Consider the following 19,344-nt stretch of genomic DNA (forward strand, 5'->3'; position numbering starts at 1 on the left):
TCTAAAAAATCTGAATACTTCGAAGACCTCAAAAAATTAGAGTTGATTAAAAGTGGTCCAGTAGGATCAGCGCAGTTCCCAAATTTTACCTGGTGAAATTTTGTGGTTTCTACACTTTCTTAGAGCTTTTTTGAAAAAAATAGGAAAACTATGAATTTTTAGGGATTTGTGGAAAAAAATCTAAAAATCTAAAAAATATCTAAATTTTATATTGATGTTAATAAATGGGCCCCCTTAGTGTTTATTGCTTTAGAAAATGTCATGTTATGTAATGTGATTAATTTAGCAGAAATTGTACTAAACTGGCCTTAAAGGGGTGGTTCACCATTAAGTTAACGTTAAGTATGTTGTAGAATGGACAATTCTAAGCAGATTTTTTTACTGACCTTCATTTATTTTTTACAGTTTTTGAATTTTTGCCTTCCTCTGACTTTTTCCAGCTTTGAAATGGTCTCTAAGGCCCACACTTATTGTTATTGCTACCTTTTTATTAATCATCTCTCTTTTCAGGCCACCCCTATTCATATTCCAGTCTCTTCTTCATATCAATGCATGGTTGCTAGGGTAATTTGTCCCCTAGTCCCCTGCAAACTGGAGAGCAGCTGAATAAAAAGCAAAATAACTGAAAAACACCAATAATAAAACGTACCAATTGCAAATTGTCTCATAATATCACTCTTTACATCATACTAAAAGATAATTTAAAGGTGAACAACCCCTTTAAAGCCCCTCCTAGAATGTATATCAAGACATCAAGCAAATATTGAAGTTTGTAAATATACCGTGTTAGTGACAAAGCTATCGGTTCAATAACGCGGCTGCATTTACTATGAATGAGGCTGAGTTTACTATGAATAAAATTGTCAGAAATAGCAGGAATCTTCCTTTAATCATTTGAAAGAGCTTCTTGTGTTCGACTCATCTTGCTGGTTGACCTCTTTCTAAGAAGGTTACGTCTCAGCTTACTTATTGTATATGTACCATTTACTTTTGATTCTATGTAGTATGCCTCTGTCATTTGTCTTTGATTCCTTGTAGTGTATATTTGTTATATATGTTATGCATTCTGTATGACTACTCACCTTGCCCTTTTGATTGCTTTATAAATCTGGGGTTATTTATTCTGTATGTTCTGCTTATCTTTCCCTCATTTTGGTCTTTGTACAACCACGGTCACACATTCTGTATGTGCAGGCATGGGACCTTTTATCTAGAATGCTCTGGACCTGGGGTTTTCAGGAAAATGGATATTTCTGTAATTTGAATATTCATACTTTGAAGGGATTCCGTCATGATTTTTATAGTGTTGTTTTTATTTCTAAATGACACTGTTTACACTGTAAATAATTCACTCTACCATGTAAAATGTAATTAAAGTAAGTATATTTTTTTTAGTTGTAATATTGGGGTATAGGCAGCCATCTCATGTTTACTTTACCTGGTCATGTGCTTTCAGAAAGAGCCAGTACTGCACTATGGAATTGCTTTCTGACAGGCTATTGTTTCTCCTACTCAATGTAACTGAAAGAGTCGCAGTGGGACCTGGATTTTTACTATTGAGTGCTGTTCTTACATCTACCAGGGGGCTTTTATCTTGTGTTAGGGAGCTGCTATCTGGTTACCTTCCCATTGTTCAGTTGTTAGGCTGTTGGGGGGGGAAGGGAGGGGGAGTGATATCACTCCAACTTGCAGTACAGCAGTAAAGAGTGACTGAAGTGACTGAGCACAAGTCACATGACTAGGGGCTCCTGGGAAACTGGCAATATGTCTAGCCCCATGTCAGATTTCAAAATTAAATATAAAAAAAAATCAGTTTGCTATTTTGAAAAATGGATTTCAGCACAGAAGTCTGCTGTAGCAGCACTATTAACTGATGTGTTTTGAAAAAAAAAAGTTTTCCCATTACAGTATCCCTTTAAAGAGAACCTGTCACCCAAACATAAAAAGCTGTATAATGACAGCCCTTTGGAAGTTAAATATTAATACATACATACTTGTTGTGTTTAAATATCTGAGCCAGGGTCGGACTGGGGGGCCCAGGGCCAACCGGGACCACTGTCCATGGCCCCCCTCCGGCCTCCCCACCTGCCCCTTACTATGGCGGTGATGGTACGCTCGGCGCAACGCGCATGCGCAGGCAGCGCGGCCCATTGTGTGGGGAGAGAGGGTCTGGCCCGGCGCTGGCCCATGAGGATTGGGGACCACCGGGTTTTTTGAGGGTGTCCCCCTGGGCCAGTCCGACACTGATCTGAGCTGTCAACCATGTATCTCCTGCCCCACTTCTATGCTTGAGGCAGTCAGTAACTTTCACTTTAAATTCAGCACTTCCTAGATGTCACCACATTCCTATCATTCCCCCCTACCTCTTCATGCTCTATAATTATTAGGGCACTCCACATGGGCATTGGGTCCCCCATTTTGGCACATACACAAGGTTTTGTGGTGATTCCCATCTTGTAATAACGATGTCCACATGCGATTGTGTAATTCAAAGACTGAAGGAAACACAATATAAATAAAATATATAGTATAAGTAAAGTTTATATTGCACAAATAACATGATAGAAAATTATTTGGAATTATTTCTTAGGGTGACAGTTCCCCTTTAAGTCAACTAAAAAGTAATGTAAACATTAAATAGGCTGGGTTTGGGAGATGGCCTGTCCATAATTTGGAGCTTTTTTAATAATGGATCCCATATCTGTACTATTTTTCTCTCCCTCTAACTGGACAGAATATATCTTTGATTATTCATTCTTTTTGCACTGACCTCATTACCTTTATACATACATATATATATTTATTTATTTATTTTTTTGATCATGCTGTAATTATACACGCCTAAACATAGTCCATAACTGCTGCCTACCTGTACCTGTACGTGCATTTAACACAGGTCAGGTTAATTGTTGAGGATAGCTTGCTTGAAACCAGATAATTTCAGGATCGCCTTCGTACCATGTAGTGGGTATTGGGGCCATATATATTAAGAGCATTGGTTATCACTCCAAATGCAGACAATGACAATACCTAGCACTATTCCAGTTAATCATTTAGAAATAGTGATGGGTGAATTTATTCGCCAGGCACGAATTCGCTGCCAATTCCCGCGATTCGGCGCCGGCCGAAATAGATTTTTTGCCATTTTCAGCGAAGTGAAACGCCCCAAATTCGCCCATCACTATTTTGAAATGCTACGGTTGTCTATTTCTGTTCTGCATTCAAAATAACAGACCTTTACTAGTTGATCTTAATCTTCTTTACCTTCCTGTGCCACGGGGACAAAGCTATTATTATGTGCCGACAAGTATATTCTGTCACCACTCTCCAGAAAGGAGCTAATTATCATTTTATGTCAGTCCATCGGCTGGCAACTCGCCCAACTCACTCTTAAAGTTGGTCAGTGTTTAAAGAAAAGGACAGAGCCAATAAAAAATGTATCTCATTATTAAATTTTGATGATAGCTCTCCTTTAGACATCAGAAGAGTGATAAGAAACAACCTGTCATTTAAGGTCTGCCAATGCAACCAGTGATACCTCTCGGGCTTTTTCTGCAGTCTGGTGGGAGCCTTAAATGAAGCAGGTTACCTAAGTGTTACAAGTGGTGTGACGTTTGTACATATCCTCTGAAGAGGACAGAGAGGATGTGATTCTTCCATCTGTGCTGCCAGACCTGTCCTCGTGAGACCTCCAGATCCATTGGGAAACAAAGACTTTTTGCAGATGCTTCCAACAAATTCAATATTTCCCATATCTCAGCAAGAAGGAAACGCTTGAATATACTAAAGAGATACATCACCGCATATAATCTAGTTTCTAAATCCTTCACATAAATGTGTGTACATTTTGTTGTTTTGACACTGTATCACTGTTTGAATGAGCAGCTGATTTTTTGCTTGATTTCAACACATTTTATTCAAAACATCTTTTAGAGCATCTGCAACATGGGGCATTTATGAACCCTATTTCGTGTGCTCAAAAAAAGTATGAGAGGCCCCATTGCTAGTCTAGAGAGTCTGCACTAAAAAAGCTAAATTTCAGGTTAAAAAATCTGAAATTTCGCCTCTTCTTTGGGAGACTAATCTCCCTGCAATGCCTTCCCGCTGGCTAGAATGTAAGTCACCGGCAGGATGGCATTCGGAGCACTTTGTTTTCCAAAGTCGCCCATAGTTGCCTCACAAGGAAACTTTGGGCGACAACGGAAAACAAAGCGCTCCGAATGCCATCCTGCCTGTGATTTAGATTGTACCCGGCGAGAAGGCATTGCAGGGAGATTAGTTGCCCGAAGAAGAGGCAATTTGTCACTGGGCAACTTATCTCCCCCAAATTGTATTGTGTGCCTCTACCCTAAAGTGTTGCATGATGCAAGATTCTGACCTTCCCTTAGGAAGCAGGACTGATGGATCTATCTCAAACACTGGAGAAATTGATCTGATTTCTTTCTAAAATCTTAGTCCAAAGGATTAAGAACATGTTGAAGGCGTGTCTGTATAGACAATAGGAATCATATAAATTCTGATACCTCCACTGGATCCATCAAGTCTGCCTGAACAGAACAATATGCAGAGCCAGAAGATAATCTTGTCACCTAAGCTCCAAATATGTCTACACTCACCTGCTTGCGAAAAATAGGGACTTGCTGGAAGGCTGGGCCAATAGGGGCATGAAAGAACCACCAGGAGAGACTTGGTAGACAGTATCAAGAGAGAGAGGAAATAACTTCTGCACATCAGATCTTTTGCTTCAGTTACTCTTTGGCCATCATTTATTTTGGACTTTTATATTTGCTTGGGACTTTGGAGCTGACTTGTCTTCCATAGACAAATTTGTTGCTGTCATTGGATTTTACATGGTAAAGTGAAAAAATGCTACATGGATATTTCTCCTGTGTTCTGGGCAGCTGCTGTTAGGTCATTTCCATGACAGATACAGCTATCTTGGGCAGGTCAAGACAAGATTTGGCACTGACATAAGCAGGGAAGCATAATAGAAGCATAGTTTACCTTAAAATGCTTTTTTATGTTTTTATTTTATTTTTTTCAGATTTATTCATGTGACACTCCAGCTTGGAATCTAGATGGTTATTAGCCTAGCATTCAGGAAGGAGTTCAGAAATCAAGATGGAAGATGAATAGTAAAAGGTCTGAATAGGAGGGCAAGCAATAAATAAGTAGAAAACAATGTGGTCATACATGGGCCGCTAAAATCAACCAGGGCTCTCCAAACAGTCAGCTGATTGTTGGCATGCATATAGGACCTTGAGAGGATACAAGGATGCCAACTTGACTGGAAATTGACCAGATATTTAGAGAGCAGGTATTGGAATCCCATTGGATAAGGGCCAGATTGGCACATTCATCGGGTCCTTGACCAACAGGTCTATGTAGGCCCACAGTATGGTCCAATGCTCTCCAGGTCAGCTTTACATGAAAATTAAAGCCTTTAAGTCAATCTGGGTTTGGGTTTGGAAAAAGTCAGAAGATGCAGGGTAATAATTCAAAAATCATTAAAAAATGAAGTCTTGTTAGAGTTGCCTGCAGAAGGTCTGTCCACAACAGCATTGCATCTTCCCACACATGCTTACCAGAGCTGCATCTTTCTTTTTCATATATTACCTAACATTACTCTACCCTATGAATTACAAACACCATATATCACCTAAGACAATGAGAGGCACACCATCCTCTAATTCCCACATATGTACTTTTGTAACAAACACTGTTCTCTCTCCAACCAGTATTTTGCCTTCATTTCTACAACATCCCAACTGGGGCTCATTTATCAACACTGGGCAAATTTGCCCATGGGCAGTTACCTATAGCAACCAATCAGTGATTAGCTTTTTAAAGCCAACTGTAAGTAGAACAATGAATGCAGCTATTTGATTGGTTGCCATGGGTTACTGCCCATGGACAAATTTGCTCATTGTTCATAAATGAGCCCCACTGACTCTTTGGGATGTTGTAGACATGAAGGCAAAATACTGGTTGGAGAGTGCATTTAACCTTTTGGTTGACTCAACCTCAAGACATCTCATAGTAGGAATTGTGTGCTATTTGTTATTCAAATTATAGTAGAAATAGTACAACATACAACACCATACATATTAATGATTGGATTCTATGATGTACTAATGCACAATGGTTTCCTTATTGACTTTTACATACTTTGTGTAGAACCAACTGAAGATTAGACATTTGGATGGTGATCATGATGTTGGCCTTATCTGTTCCATTAAATGTGAAAAAGTTATTTAAATCTACTTCTTTATTCTTGGGGTCTTTCCATTGATCCATGGAAATCCTTGGGTGCTAAAATGTTAATAAAAGTCACTTTTGAACAATGCTATATATGGTTGAAAAACTGTATTGTATTGGCACTACCAGATTTTCCGAAAGACAAATATCGCACCTTGCTTTGTAAATGTGGCCTTCTTTTTTTTAATTAAGAAATTCCTACATTGTTTTCTTTTCACGAAGAAGCTAAAACCACCTCTTTAATAAGGAGAGCCATTCTGAAAGTCTATTGCTTTGTTCTGCTTAGTGATAACAGTAAATAATATACAGTCTGTTAGATTAAGAAAACAATTTGCACAGTAGTCCTTCAAATGCTTTTAAGAGCCTTCTACTAATAATTATTATATGGACATGTCAGCTGATGTGTTATTAGCAATACAGCTTAGTGCTGTAGTTGCCAGCAGCACAATAAATACATGAAAGAACCAAAAAGGTAGACTGAAATGCCCTCCCGCTGTACATAATAAAATGGACAGACAGTTAATACAGAAGGAATTCACATATATCTCATGCTAAATACATAGGAATTCAGTAAGTAATGCAAAGTCCAACATTTTGGATAAATTTGTCTACACACAATTCCAGAGTGCCGCAAACTATTTTGAAATTTTGTACCATGTACTGCAGGTGTAATATTTTGTTCAAATAAATGGCACATTTAGTTTAAAGCTGCAACTATGAGATAAAGAGGGTGCAATTACATACCCTTACATTGCATATGGTCTTAATAGAGCAAAACTTGTAGAATGGGCAAAGGGGAACCCTATACTTACCATAAAGTCAAGGCAGGTGCTAAGATTTAGCAAGCGAACACCATACACCAGTGATCCCCAACCAGTAGCTCGTGAGCAACATGTTGCTCTCCAACCCCTTGGATGTTGCTCTCAGTGTCCTCAAAGCAGGGGCTTATTTTTGAATGCCTGACTTGGAAGCAAGTTTTAATTGCATAAAAACTAAGTATAGTGCCAAGTAGAGCCTCTGGTAGGCTGCCAGCCCACATAGGGCATACCAAATAGCCAATCACAGCCCTTATTTGGCACCCTAAGGGAACTTTTAATGCTTGTGTTGCTCCCCAACTCTTTTTACATTTGAATGTGGCTCACGGTTAAAAAAGGTTGGGGATCCCTGCCATACACTATACAAGGCACAACTGACTCACAACAGGCTCGAGTACAAGTGCTTAATGTAGGACATTTACCTGAACCTTAAATCATTGCTGTAAGACCATAGCCAACTATACATCCAGAACATAGCAGCAGGAACAATTCAAACTAGACCCATTAATTCTATAGAATATAATCCTATAAAATAGATCCTATTATCCCAGGAAACACTGGGAAGGTAAAACTGTTAGTCAATATTCAAAATCAGGTATCAATTATGGACTGTTTTTTTTATCTTAAAAAAACAGGACATGTGTCCGGGCTTGGCAGATGATTATGATTATCCTATGCTGCAGAGGTTGTCAGGCTTTCTGCGACATTTGGTCAGGGCCCTATTAAGCTCAAAAAGAGTTCTCATATAAAAACATTGCTGTGAAATGCATTCCATCCAAAGAATATCTGGGGTATAAATAAATATTCACCCCAAACATCTCTAATGCTCTATAAGATAGGCTTCCAAAAGTATCTTAATCATCAAAATATATTTGCCTTTATACCAACCTTCCCGAGTCACTGCTCTGGGACTCCTAGTGGGACAAACCTCTACAGTATGGAACCCAGTTGTGCAGGTTTGGGATCCATTTGGGATCCGTTATATAGAAGTCCATCTCTGATAGACTCCATTTTAAGCAAATAATTCAAAATTTTAAAAATTATTTCTTGTTTTTAAGTAATAATAAAACAGAACTTTGTATTTGATGGTAACTACGCTGCATGAATCTATATTGATGGCAAAACAAACCTATTGGGTTTGTGTCATGCTTACATTATTTTAGTAGACTTAAGATATGGAGAACCAAATTATGGATAGAAACCTTATCAGGAGCATTCTGCATAACAGGTCCATCACTTGTGGAGTAATATTTAAAAGCAAAGAGATAATTGCCAGTTATTAATTAACAATTATTAGAGAAATATTACCAACGCTTGCTGTCACTCTGTTGTTATATTTACTAGGCGACTGTGAGCAGCACTGCAGGGATATTTGACCATGATAAGTATATTCCATAGATATAAATATATCAACAGGAATGCAGATTTATGTGTAAATCTTTCTTTTTGACCTTAACCTCAGTAATAATATCAGCCATCTGGCAAAAACAAAGTACGCATCCCTTCACTGACATATATGTATGCGCCATGCTGGTGGAAGAAGAACTTCTGCACATTGTACAGATGGAACAGCCGATAGTGATCTATAGGGCTTAGCACTACAAGATGTAGCAAAGGAAAATCATTCTCAGCATGATTCTGAACTATACAGTTTTAATACTTTAATTTGTTAATGGTGTCTTATCCCTCCTGCTGTAAACTTCCATTGTGGCGTTGTTCTAGCGCATCCGTCTGCTTGAGTCTTTGACCTTCTGGGGTACGATCTTCGCCAAAAGACAAATAAAGTAACATGTGGACTTTAGTTGACATTAAGGGGACTATTTATTAAGTAGTGTAACAAACATCAGAATAATCCACCACACTTATCCACACATCGTCATTAGTGATGGGTTAATTTGCGGGGAGCTTGCGCATTTCGACACCGGCGAATATATTCCCAAAATTGCAGCGAAAATTCGCTGGCGAATTTTTGCCGGCGTCCGCCCGTCGCCGATTCTGATGCTGGCGAAAATTAAAGACCCCCATTGACTTTAATGTACGTCAAATTGTCTTGTTTGGATGTCAGTGTCAAAATTCCCGTATTTTTCAGCGAAGCAAAACGGGAGAGATATTCACCCATCACACACTTTTTCGTTGAGCAGCTTCCACCACAACTTACTTACAAATGTCTGACGCTGTGTAAAGCGATGGCTGAAAATCTTGCATTCGCATTGTGTAAAATAACACACAGCTTGATAAATTCCCCATTTATTTTACACAGCTTTCTACACAATTTTCGGCGAATTTCGTACACAGCATAATATATATGCCTCTAAATGTTGTAGCTGGTAAGCCTGGAAATACTGTTTAAGAGTATTCAGGATTCTCCACCCAAGAACCTTTCTTGTAATGCTGGGAACATTTATTTGTGTATAAAAATATTAAAGACTGACTATTTTGGAAATTTTGAAACTAAGATGATATGAATATAACCAAAACAGTAGAATTCATAAGTAAATACCAAGGGAGAGAAAATTATACGTAATTTACGTCTCTTGTTTAGGCTTTCCAAAACAGTACCCTTTAAGCTTATTAAACTCATTTTAGTCCAGGCATTTTCAAAATAGGAAAGCAAAGCACATGAAAAGAGAATAGAAATGAAAACTACAGGGAAGCCCACCAGAGCTTGGGTCAACATTGTACAAAATAGTAAGTCAACTTGTCCCACGGGACATCCCCCATGTACTCTAATCAAGCAAAGTGTTTCCAGCTTGGATTGTGCTTACGGTGCTCAGTGTTGGAAAACATTGTACCATAAGCACAAAATGCATCATCAAGAGCGGTCTTTTGTCCCTTGCATTATTCCGCAGCTAACACCTGATGCACAGTAAAATCAGGCAGCTATTGTTACAGCATCAGAGACTATTGTATGAAGCTCTGCTTGAAATTCCCCGTTGCATTCTTTGTAGAACAGCCTTTCTTTTGCCTAAATTCTTTATCATACAGTAATGTCGATATTTTTTGCTTTAGCATTTCAATTTGTATTGCTGCTAAAAGCTAAAATATGCAAATTAATTCAATGAAATTCTATTATGACAAAAAAAAAAATCATCATAAAGGATATGAATGCATTGTGGAAATCTGAGAATTCAGAGGCTCTGTACCCTTCATTTTGTAAAAGATGCACAAAATGAGTTTGCTTACAATTTCCTTAAGCAAGTAAAAACTTAAAAAGACTAAAGTTTGTGATGAACCTTCCGATCAATGCAGAAGCAAAGCAAAGCATCATTCAATGCCAAATTGTCCCATTAATATAAATGATAATGGTTAATAATGATAATGATAAGTCAACTTGGTTTTCCACTTTGGGTGGACAAGTCTAGTGCACCTTAGCACATGGACCACATATCATACATACAGTTTTATTGAAAATTACCAAACTTACCACCAGATCTGAAATGGTTAGCTTTTCTGCTAACTTTGGGGCAAATGTAACTGCATCCAACCCATGCATGTACCTTCTTACTCTGTAGAGTAAAGGCATTTAAATACTTTGAGAATGTTCTATAGTAAACTTAAGTAATATAAGTTACCGTATATACTCGAGTATAAGCCGAGTTTTTCAGCCCCCAAAATATGCTGAAAAACTCTACCTCGGCTTATACTCGGGTCAAGCGCAAAAAACGGTCGCCGGCACCTAAGAATATTCGCCGGCGCCTAAGAATATTCGCCGGTGCTTAGAATAGTAGCCGGCGCCTCAGAATAGTCATCCAAAAACGAGATTGAAACTTACCAGAAGCTGCTGCATTTCTCACCCTCGGCTTATACTCGAGTCAAAAAGCTTTCCCAGTTTTTGGAGGTAAAATTAGGTACCTCGGCTTATACTGGGGACGGCTTATACTCGAGTATATACGGTAGTTGGTATCTCCGGACCATCTGGTAAAAGTGGCTGTGATGCATGTTGTATTTCAAATCGTAATAATACAATTAGAAAAAATAAAGACACAGGATTTCAAGATAAACCTGATTTAGAAAGAACCTGATTTATGATTTCAAATAAATCTTATATTTACTCTCGAAGCAATTTAGAATTCATACAAAATTAGTATGTAGAGTGTAATTTTTCACCAGGATTCCCGGTGAATCTCTGCATTTTTCCATCGCCAAATATTTTCACAAAACCAATGAAATTGTGTATTTTATAGAAAAAGTTGCCACAAATAAACACCCATGGACTGCCATGTATTTTGCGTGAAAAAAAGTTGCAGAGGAAAAGCATCTGTTGACATATGCATTTCACAAATTTTTTGGGACAGATTCTATAACATATTTATTATAATAAGTATACAGAAAAAGTGCCCACCACTTTTACTAAAAGACTACAGTATACGATGCATACCACATTTACTTGACTATATTCTACTCCACAGCTTTACGGTGGTTCCAGATGGTCCCAGGTTCGGGCTGGCAATTTATGGGCTCTGGCAAATTGTCAAGTCTGCCGGGAGCGCGAAGAGACTCGTCTGCTCCCGGCGGTGAAGAATCTAAAATGGCCCACGTGGGTGCTGGGAAACACATACGCAAGCACTCCGACGTAAGGATGCCAATGACGTCACTATGGCTCCAAATTCAACTATAAAAGGGTGCCCAGGACGCCAGAAGGGCGCCCATGAATAGGATTTTCTGCCATTGATCCTGGGTTCCTGTTTGTGTTTCCTGATCCCTGCTTCAGCCTTGATTCCTGCTCCTGTTTCCTGATTCCTGCTCCCAGCTTGTTTCTTGCTTCTGCCTTGGTTTTGACCCTCTGCCTGAACTCTTGTTATTTGATCCTGATCTGCCTGCCATTGAACTCTTGCCTGGACTCTGTCCAACGACTTGCTTTACCCTTTGGATATCGCGACCTTGCTCCCTTATGAGGGCTTCCTCCTTGATCCTGACTACCTCCCTGGAGGGAGCTCCCGGCTCCCTGACACAAATACCATAAACATTAACTATGTATTGGCTTCTGGGTGCTATTTGGGCCTCTGTTTTCTTAAAATGCCAAGGCTGATTTTGACCATAAAAACGTCTGGGTTTATGCGCCGACATCATTGTGCAATGGCGATTTGAATGAAAACTCATTGCCCATTTTTAGGCTCTATTAGCTAGTTCCTGTGTGTGTTTTCCTACGTAAATCCTGCTTGATCTTCTGTTGACACTTGCCTGTTTGCCTGATTTTTCTGAACGCTGTGCCCTGACCCTAGCCTGCCTGATTATTCAGAACTCTCTAACCTGACCTCTGCCTGTCTGCTGACTATTCTACACTCTCCAATCCTGATCCTAGCCTGTTTGACCATTCCTTGAACTCTGCCTGCAACGACCCGGCCTGTCTGACTTGTGCTGGCCCAGCCTGCCCATCCACGTTATATTGTCTGTCCTGTCTTTCAAGCTATGTTGTCTTCCATCCAGTACCCTTTGCTCATCCAGAACCTTTAGCTGTGCTCCTCTCTTAGTAAGACCTGGCGGCATCCAATTAGCTGAGGGCTCCTACCGAGGGGAAAGGCTGCTGTTAAAGGCAGAAGCAAGAGCCGAGACCAGGGAGCCTAGCATTGGTTCTGGATTTAGGGTTCAGAACGTGACACCCAATATCTCAAATAATGAGATATTTCCATTTGGTTTTATAACTGTTATAGACCAACAAATGCTAATGATGGGTCTTCTATAAATGTTTCCACTGCTCCACCCATTCTTCTTTAATGTACAAAATAAATTTGTTTTCAACTCCAGAAAACAGTAATCACATTCTTTTTTTAAAAAGGTTATATGGTTTTTTAATGAGATAAGTGAGGATATTGGCAACTTGAGGACCAAGGTGAGGACCACCTTCAACAGTCTTACACCCAGTAATGATATTAAGAGAAACAATACACAGGTATAGGGCCTGTTATCCTGAATGCCCAGGACTTGGGGTTTTCTGGATAAGTTGTCTTTCTGTAATTTGGATCTTCATAACTTAAGTCTACTAAAAAAAAATTTAAACATGTATTAAACCCAATTGTATTATTTTCCTACCAATAAGGATTAATCATATATTTTCTTTTCATTATACTGTTTTGTTATTACAGAGAAAAAGAAAAACATTTACTAAAATTTGAATTATTTGATTAAAATGGAGTCTATGGGAGATCCGCGTAATTCTGAGCTTTCTGGACAATGGGTATCCAATGGGTATCCAAATAATGTATCCTATACAGATTCCACCATGAGTCAGCACATTGCAATGCACTACTGACAAACCGCACAGACAAAATAAATCTCTATGCGAAGAATAATGAATTGTGTTCCCCTTTAGACTGCCCCTAGTATGTCTGTACAGTATACCTGTACTAGCGAAACTGAATTGTGGCTGGGCTGCAAAACATGGTGCTACATTCATAAAGGCTAAAATGAATATTAATGAAATTGTGAATTTGTCCATGAGAAAAGCTTAACTGGAAATTGGTACAGAAATTGTCTCAGTATTTCATGTAATATTTGATGTAGCATGCATGGATCCAGAGAATGATGTACATGTGAACTTTGCCACTGAATCACAGAATATGTACGTTAAACCTTTTTCTTTTTTTTTTGTCCATGCATCTTGGAGGTCCAGCCTTTAGTCAATCAGCCATAGTTCCTTAAATATTTCAGATGGCAACTACGTTTTTACGTTTATGCCATTTTATTTGACCTTCAAGCTGGGCACATACTGTAGGCATTTTCCTTAGACACCCTGATTATGTCATGTCCCCCAAGGTAAGTGACCATGTCTCTCAAACTTTAGATCCTCCAACAATCATTTTGCTGCAGAAAGGAAATCACTCATGGTTCCTCAACAATCTCCTTCAACAAACTAGTCTATGGTCACACCATGGAACAGATAGAGGATAGAGAAATATTATAAAAAAAGCATCCAATGTCCTAAAAAATTAAAGGAACATTAATTCAGACTGGGAAACGAAATTAATATGCATCTGCAACAACCTTGGGCTTCTTATGTAAGCAGAAGGCCCCTTAAGGTGAACAAATTAAAAGCGGTTGGTATCACTTGAGCTGTTATAAATGGAATATTTGCAATTCTACCAGGACTAATGCAGGTAGATTTTTCATGTCCTCTTGTTGGTTTGTTGCTAAAAAAAAGCTCTTATCTATGATATGCAATGTTGCTGACTTCAGATTTTTGTCTGTCTCTAGAGGTCGCTTCCAAGTTCACAAGTTTACTACAAGCTGCATTTGTACAAGCTAAGCATTTTTTTACAGTGCAGGTGTATGTGAGGAATAGCCACAGCAAAAATGCCTCAAAATGAGCATACAAATAATTATGGGATATTTCATCATCTCTGCCGTGTGCATTTCTTGCCTTTGGCTGAGCTAAGCAAAACTATGACGAGATACATATATATCACCTTTCTTGTTAAAAGTCTTAGTCACTGATTTTTAGCAGTGCAATTAGCAAGTAAGCACTTGCAACTACAATTTACAGCCAATGCACTATTCTCTATTCAGTATTATAACTACTACTGCTTGGGAATTGGCACATATTCACACAAAAACCTTTCCAATTAACAAAATAACTGAATAACTGGCTTCAAGGTATCTTTTTTTTTCCTTGGTGGTGCATTAAACCTTATTTTTGCAAAGTTGTGCTCCTATTTGTAATATTTTAAATCACTTCCTAATAGAAGGTCCGGGTTTTCCATGCCCATATATCTGTTGTATAACTCCAGCTTTCCTCTGATTATAGGTGCAATTACACATATGTCTGTATGGTGTTCTAAATTTCAGGGTTATCATTGGTGGAGGGATATCGTCTGTGACATCTGAAATTGGCCTACCATATTTGCTGAAATAAACATACAGTATTTAAACACTATAAGCAATTTTGCCTTATTTAACTCAGGGTAAATGGAGGGGTCTAGTGGGCAGACCATAGCTGAGGACAGTAACTAAGTGGCCTACCGTATATACTCAAGTATAAGCCGAGTTTTTCAGCACCCAAAATGTGCTGAAAACCTCTACCTCGGCTTATACTCGAGTCAATATGAGAGAGACTGCAAAACAGAAAGGCTGCGCTTCAGGAGCTCCTGCAATTCAATACGTTTTCCCAGTTTTTGTAGGTAAAATTAGGTACCTCGGCTTATACTCGAGTATATACGGTATTTATCATGCTGTGTAAAAAGTGGACTGAAGCATTATTGGTGATGTTGCCTAGAGCAACAGTTAGAAAACAAAAGCAAAGAGCAACTGAACATCACCAGTTATGTTTCACTCCACTTTTTACACAGATACAAGGAAGGAATTTATAAAACCTTTTTAAGTAGTAAAAGGGTTTAGTAGTTCAAAAGTACAAAGAACTGGGATGGAATTCACTGAACATGGATTTTACTATGTAGATCAGGCACCCATTGTATTGTGAACTCTCACACATTGGCTATGTATATTATGTCCATTGGCTATGATTATTATATCTTGTCTGATGTCCGTTATTCTCATCATAAACCCTTTATTTATCTATAATGATAATGTCTATTCCAAAGGAACATATACAGTATATAACATTTGTGTTTATATTATATTTTTTCATATTTAATATTTATATTCAACAAATGACTTACACAGACATGGAGGCTTGTTTAGAGGTTCTTTAAACCATGACTAAACACTTACTCTAAAATGTCATGAAATTTATTGAAAGATCTGAATGAAAAAAATTACAAATGGAAAATAACGGTGAACAATCAAATAAAAATCAAAGCTCGAGTTTTTCAAGACAATTCCTAGTGGAAAAAAAATCTGAATACCTCTAAAAGTCTGAATTGATTGAAATTCGTCCTATAGGATCAGTGCAGCTCCCATAGGACTTTGACAACTTTTACCAGGCAAAATTTTGTAACCAAGGTATTTGTGGTTTTTACACTTAATACATCTTACATTTTTACAGTTTAACAAAAAAAACAGGAAAACCAAAAATTTTTAGAGCTTTGTGGAAAAAATAGAAACTTGATTGTTAGTAATTCAGCCCCATAGTGAGGTAGCGATGAACTTCTTTTATATGTTTAGGCTGGGAATTCCATGAACATTCGATGTTAGGTATTGACTCTTTCTTTATTGGTATATTCCTGGTGAACAGGTAGTTTATACCTTTTTGTGTTGGTTTAGGCAGGATTTCATGGAATTAAGCAACTGGCTCAAAATGAGAAACTTGTAAACTTGCAGCAGAAAGCATAGGAAGTCTTTAGCATTTCAAATGTAATTTCCAACATTCTCATCAACAGTAAACAAAAACACTTTCTTAGGCTTTGATTTCCCTTGAAAAAGTGCCGTAAAAGGTAAAACCAACAAAAACAAACCTGCTGTTATGGAGATAAAAAAAATTGGGGTTCTTGAGGAGCCCATTCTCTTCTTTTTTCTTCCTTTTTTTAAGCCACAGCTGTTCTGCTGTCACCGTTCTGTCACACTGATTGTTTTAATTAGGATAATGAGTCACACCTGGGCAATCTGCAAAAAAATTGAGCTAACAATAATAATTTTAATTAGTTTCTACTACAAACTTGAAGTGCCTTCATTAACATTTAAAATCCACTGCAAACAGCAGAGCAGGGAGTGGACCCATAAGAGTCCACATATTTGCTTGCTGTATAAAAGACTATTGTGCTGAGGGCAGGAAGAAAGAGTAATATCCATTGGCTGCGCATACACTGCTGAGCTCTTCACATTTTATCAGCTCTGCTTGTCTCAGCGCACAATGATTGAGCACTGTTGTTTTTCAAGAAATCTAGGAACTTGCTTCAGGGGTTGTTAGAACTGGAAGCTGTTTTGTTTGTCTCTGAAAGAAGATTACAAACTGAACATCACAGTGCAGCTGAAAATGTAAATTGGAAAAAAGTTTCCTAGATGCACGAAACTCTATGTTGGGAATAGAATAAAATGATCCAGTCTTGAAACTGTTAAGATTTTTGATATTATATCTATGGACTCTAAGGACTCTATGGACACTAACTAAGTGTTATAGTCTTACTATGACACCTTTTGAGGCTCCCACAGCTGCCTGGAGGATAGCTACCTGGAAGTTGTGCTTAACATAAGTAATTTCATCTCGACAGAGGTGTGATGGTTCCTATGCCAAATAGAGTCATGATAGATCTACTTCACTCCATTTGTTTATAGCTAAAGTGGCGATCTGAATGAGGAGGCGTTGATATTAATTTGAGGACTTAAACTGAATTCTCCTACTGGTAACAAAATCCCATACCTCAACAGTGCTAATCTATTTTGGAGTAACGGTGACCAAGTTGGTTTACTTCTCCGAATATGGTGGTCCTGCCCTATAGCTCAAAAATACCCATCCCAAGTCTTCACAATAATTTAACAAGTTAACAGTTAGCTTCTCAAATAACACTTCTAGCACTACTTTGGTTAGTCACCTTTGGTTAGCTTGGCAAAACCTTAGAAACATAGTGAGTCATGTGATGCAAGTGTCATTACTAAGATTCTTCTTGGCTCTTGTATATTGTAAAATTATTGCAACCTTTGTCCTTAGCCAAAACAAAGTTATGTTTCAGACAGAGGAATAATAAATGTTAAGCACAGAATGTTTTCTATGGAAACCAATTATTCGGTCCATGGGCCCCATACTTAGAGGTGACTGGTTAACTATTTATCAGGTGATGAGGTTATTGGCTGCCAAAGACAAATAAATAAACTCCTAACTTTAATTTCTTTCCTTTACAGTTAATTGTTGCTTAAAATACTCCCATCCTTGAACACAGTCCGTGTAAGGCTGGTTTCTCCATTCTGTCAAGAGGTGTGCAAGAGTTTTGGAGAGGAGATTTGTTAAGTGGCAGGCAAGGCAATAAATGAATATCGATTTTGTTTAGCTTTGGTTAAATGCTGTGTCTAGTCTAAATAATAATGGGAACTTCAAATACGTTTGAGTTTGCCTTTGCATTACTGTTTTTAAACCTCTGCAGTTTTGCACCCGTACAAGTCAGTTGAAGACAACACAAGATTCACCATGTGATCTCTAGCATTAAAAAATAATGAATGCTGATGTTGTGCTCCGAAGAGTCCAAGGATTTTTAAAATGACATGTTTAAAATTAAAAAGTCAGATGATGGTTAGGGACTACTCTATTCTTTACTGACAACTCGAACATATGTTTAGTTTAGATTTAAGGTTGGGCCTTATTGCATATTTATAACCTTAAAGGACTTGGAATCTTTTGTTCCATGTCTTCATTAAACTATGTACATAAAACTTTGAGGGGATGGACCCTCAAGTTTCTCCTCTCATATGCATGGTTTGTGTTTAGTGGACATCCATGTTTTTTTTCCATGTTTGTTCCATGTTGGTCACTGTTGTGCTAATTAAAGTAGCTATAGCTAGATTAGAACATGACTTTCAATTAGCCTACATATAGACCTTTTTCTTGTTTTGTGATAAGGACACTAGTGAAGAAGCCTACTTTCAAGTGAAGAAACCAATAAAAATTGTTAGACATTTCATTTAGTTATAAAAAGATTATTCCCAATCAAAAGGTTCTGGTTGAATTACAATACATTCTAGTTGCCATTTTTTGAAGCACAAGCATCTTCTAGATAGAAGTCTATTTTACTTCATGAGAGCTTCAGGCTCTTCTTAGATTGGAATAAGAGTTATCATATCTCAGTAGGGCATTTAATACATGTGACTCTTCCTTTACAGGTAGGGCATCACCTATTGTAGGAGAAAGGTTAACCACACTGACTCAAAGCTTGATATTTCAAATAAACCTGATAGCCAGGATATCTCTATTCCTGCGCTTAACCGATTGGGTCCCCAGTGGGATCTTTGACACCGCAGGGTACTTACACTTACTAGTAGTGATGGGCTAATCTGTCCCGTTTAGCTTTGAAACAAATTTTGGCGCAGTTTCGCAAATTTATTCGCAGGCAGCAAAATGCAGAAATTCCACAAATCCATGGCTGGCAAATTTATTTGCCCATCACTACTTACTAGCCTATACTTGTTGGAGCCTCTGACTGCTCTACTAACTACCCTGATCCAGTCTTTCACTCCATGGCACTTACTTCTGCTATATTGGAACCTTCCTTTGTTCCAGACCCTATGGAGCACACTGCACCTCTACTAGTAAATGGGGGAACCAAAAGAGACAGAGAATAGAATAGAACAATAACATCTACTGACCAGTTAACGAACTGTCAGGAAAATATTTTAACACAGGTTCAGGAAACAGGATCCCATATATATTTAGGACCATTCCTACCAGTCCCAA

Source organism: Xenopus laevis, chromosome 3L, assembly GCF_017654675.1.
Source record: "Xenopus laevis strain J_2021 chromosome 3L, Xenopus_laevis_v10.1, whole genome shotgun sequence".
Taxonomy (NCBI): Eukaryota; Metazoa; Chordata; class Amphibia; order Anura; family Pipidae; genus Xenopus; species Xenopus laevis.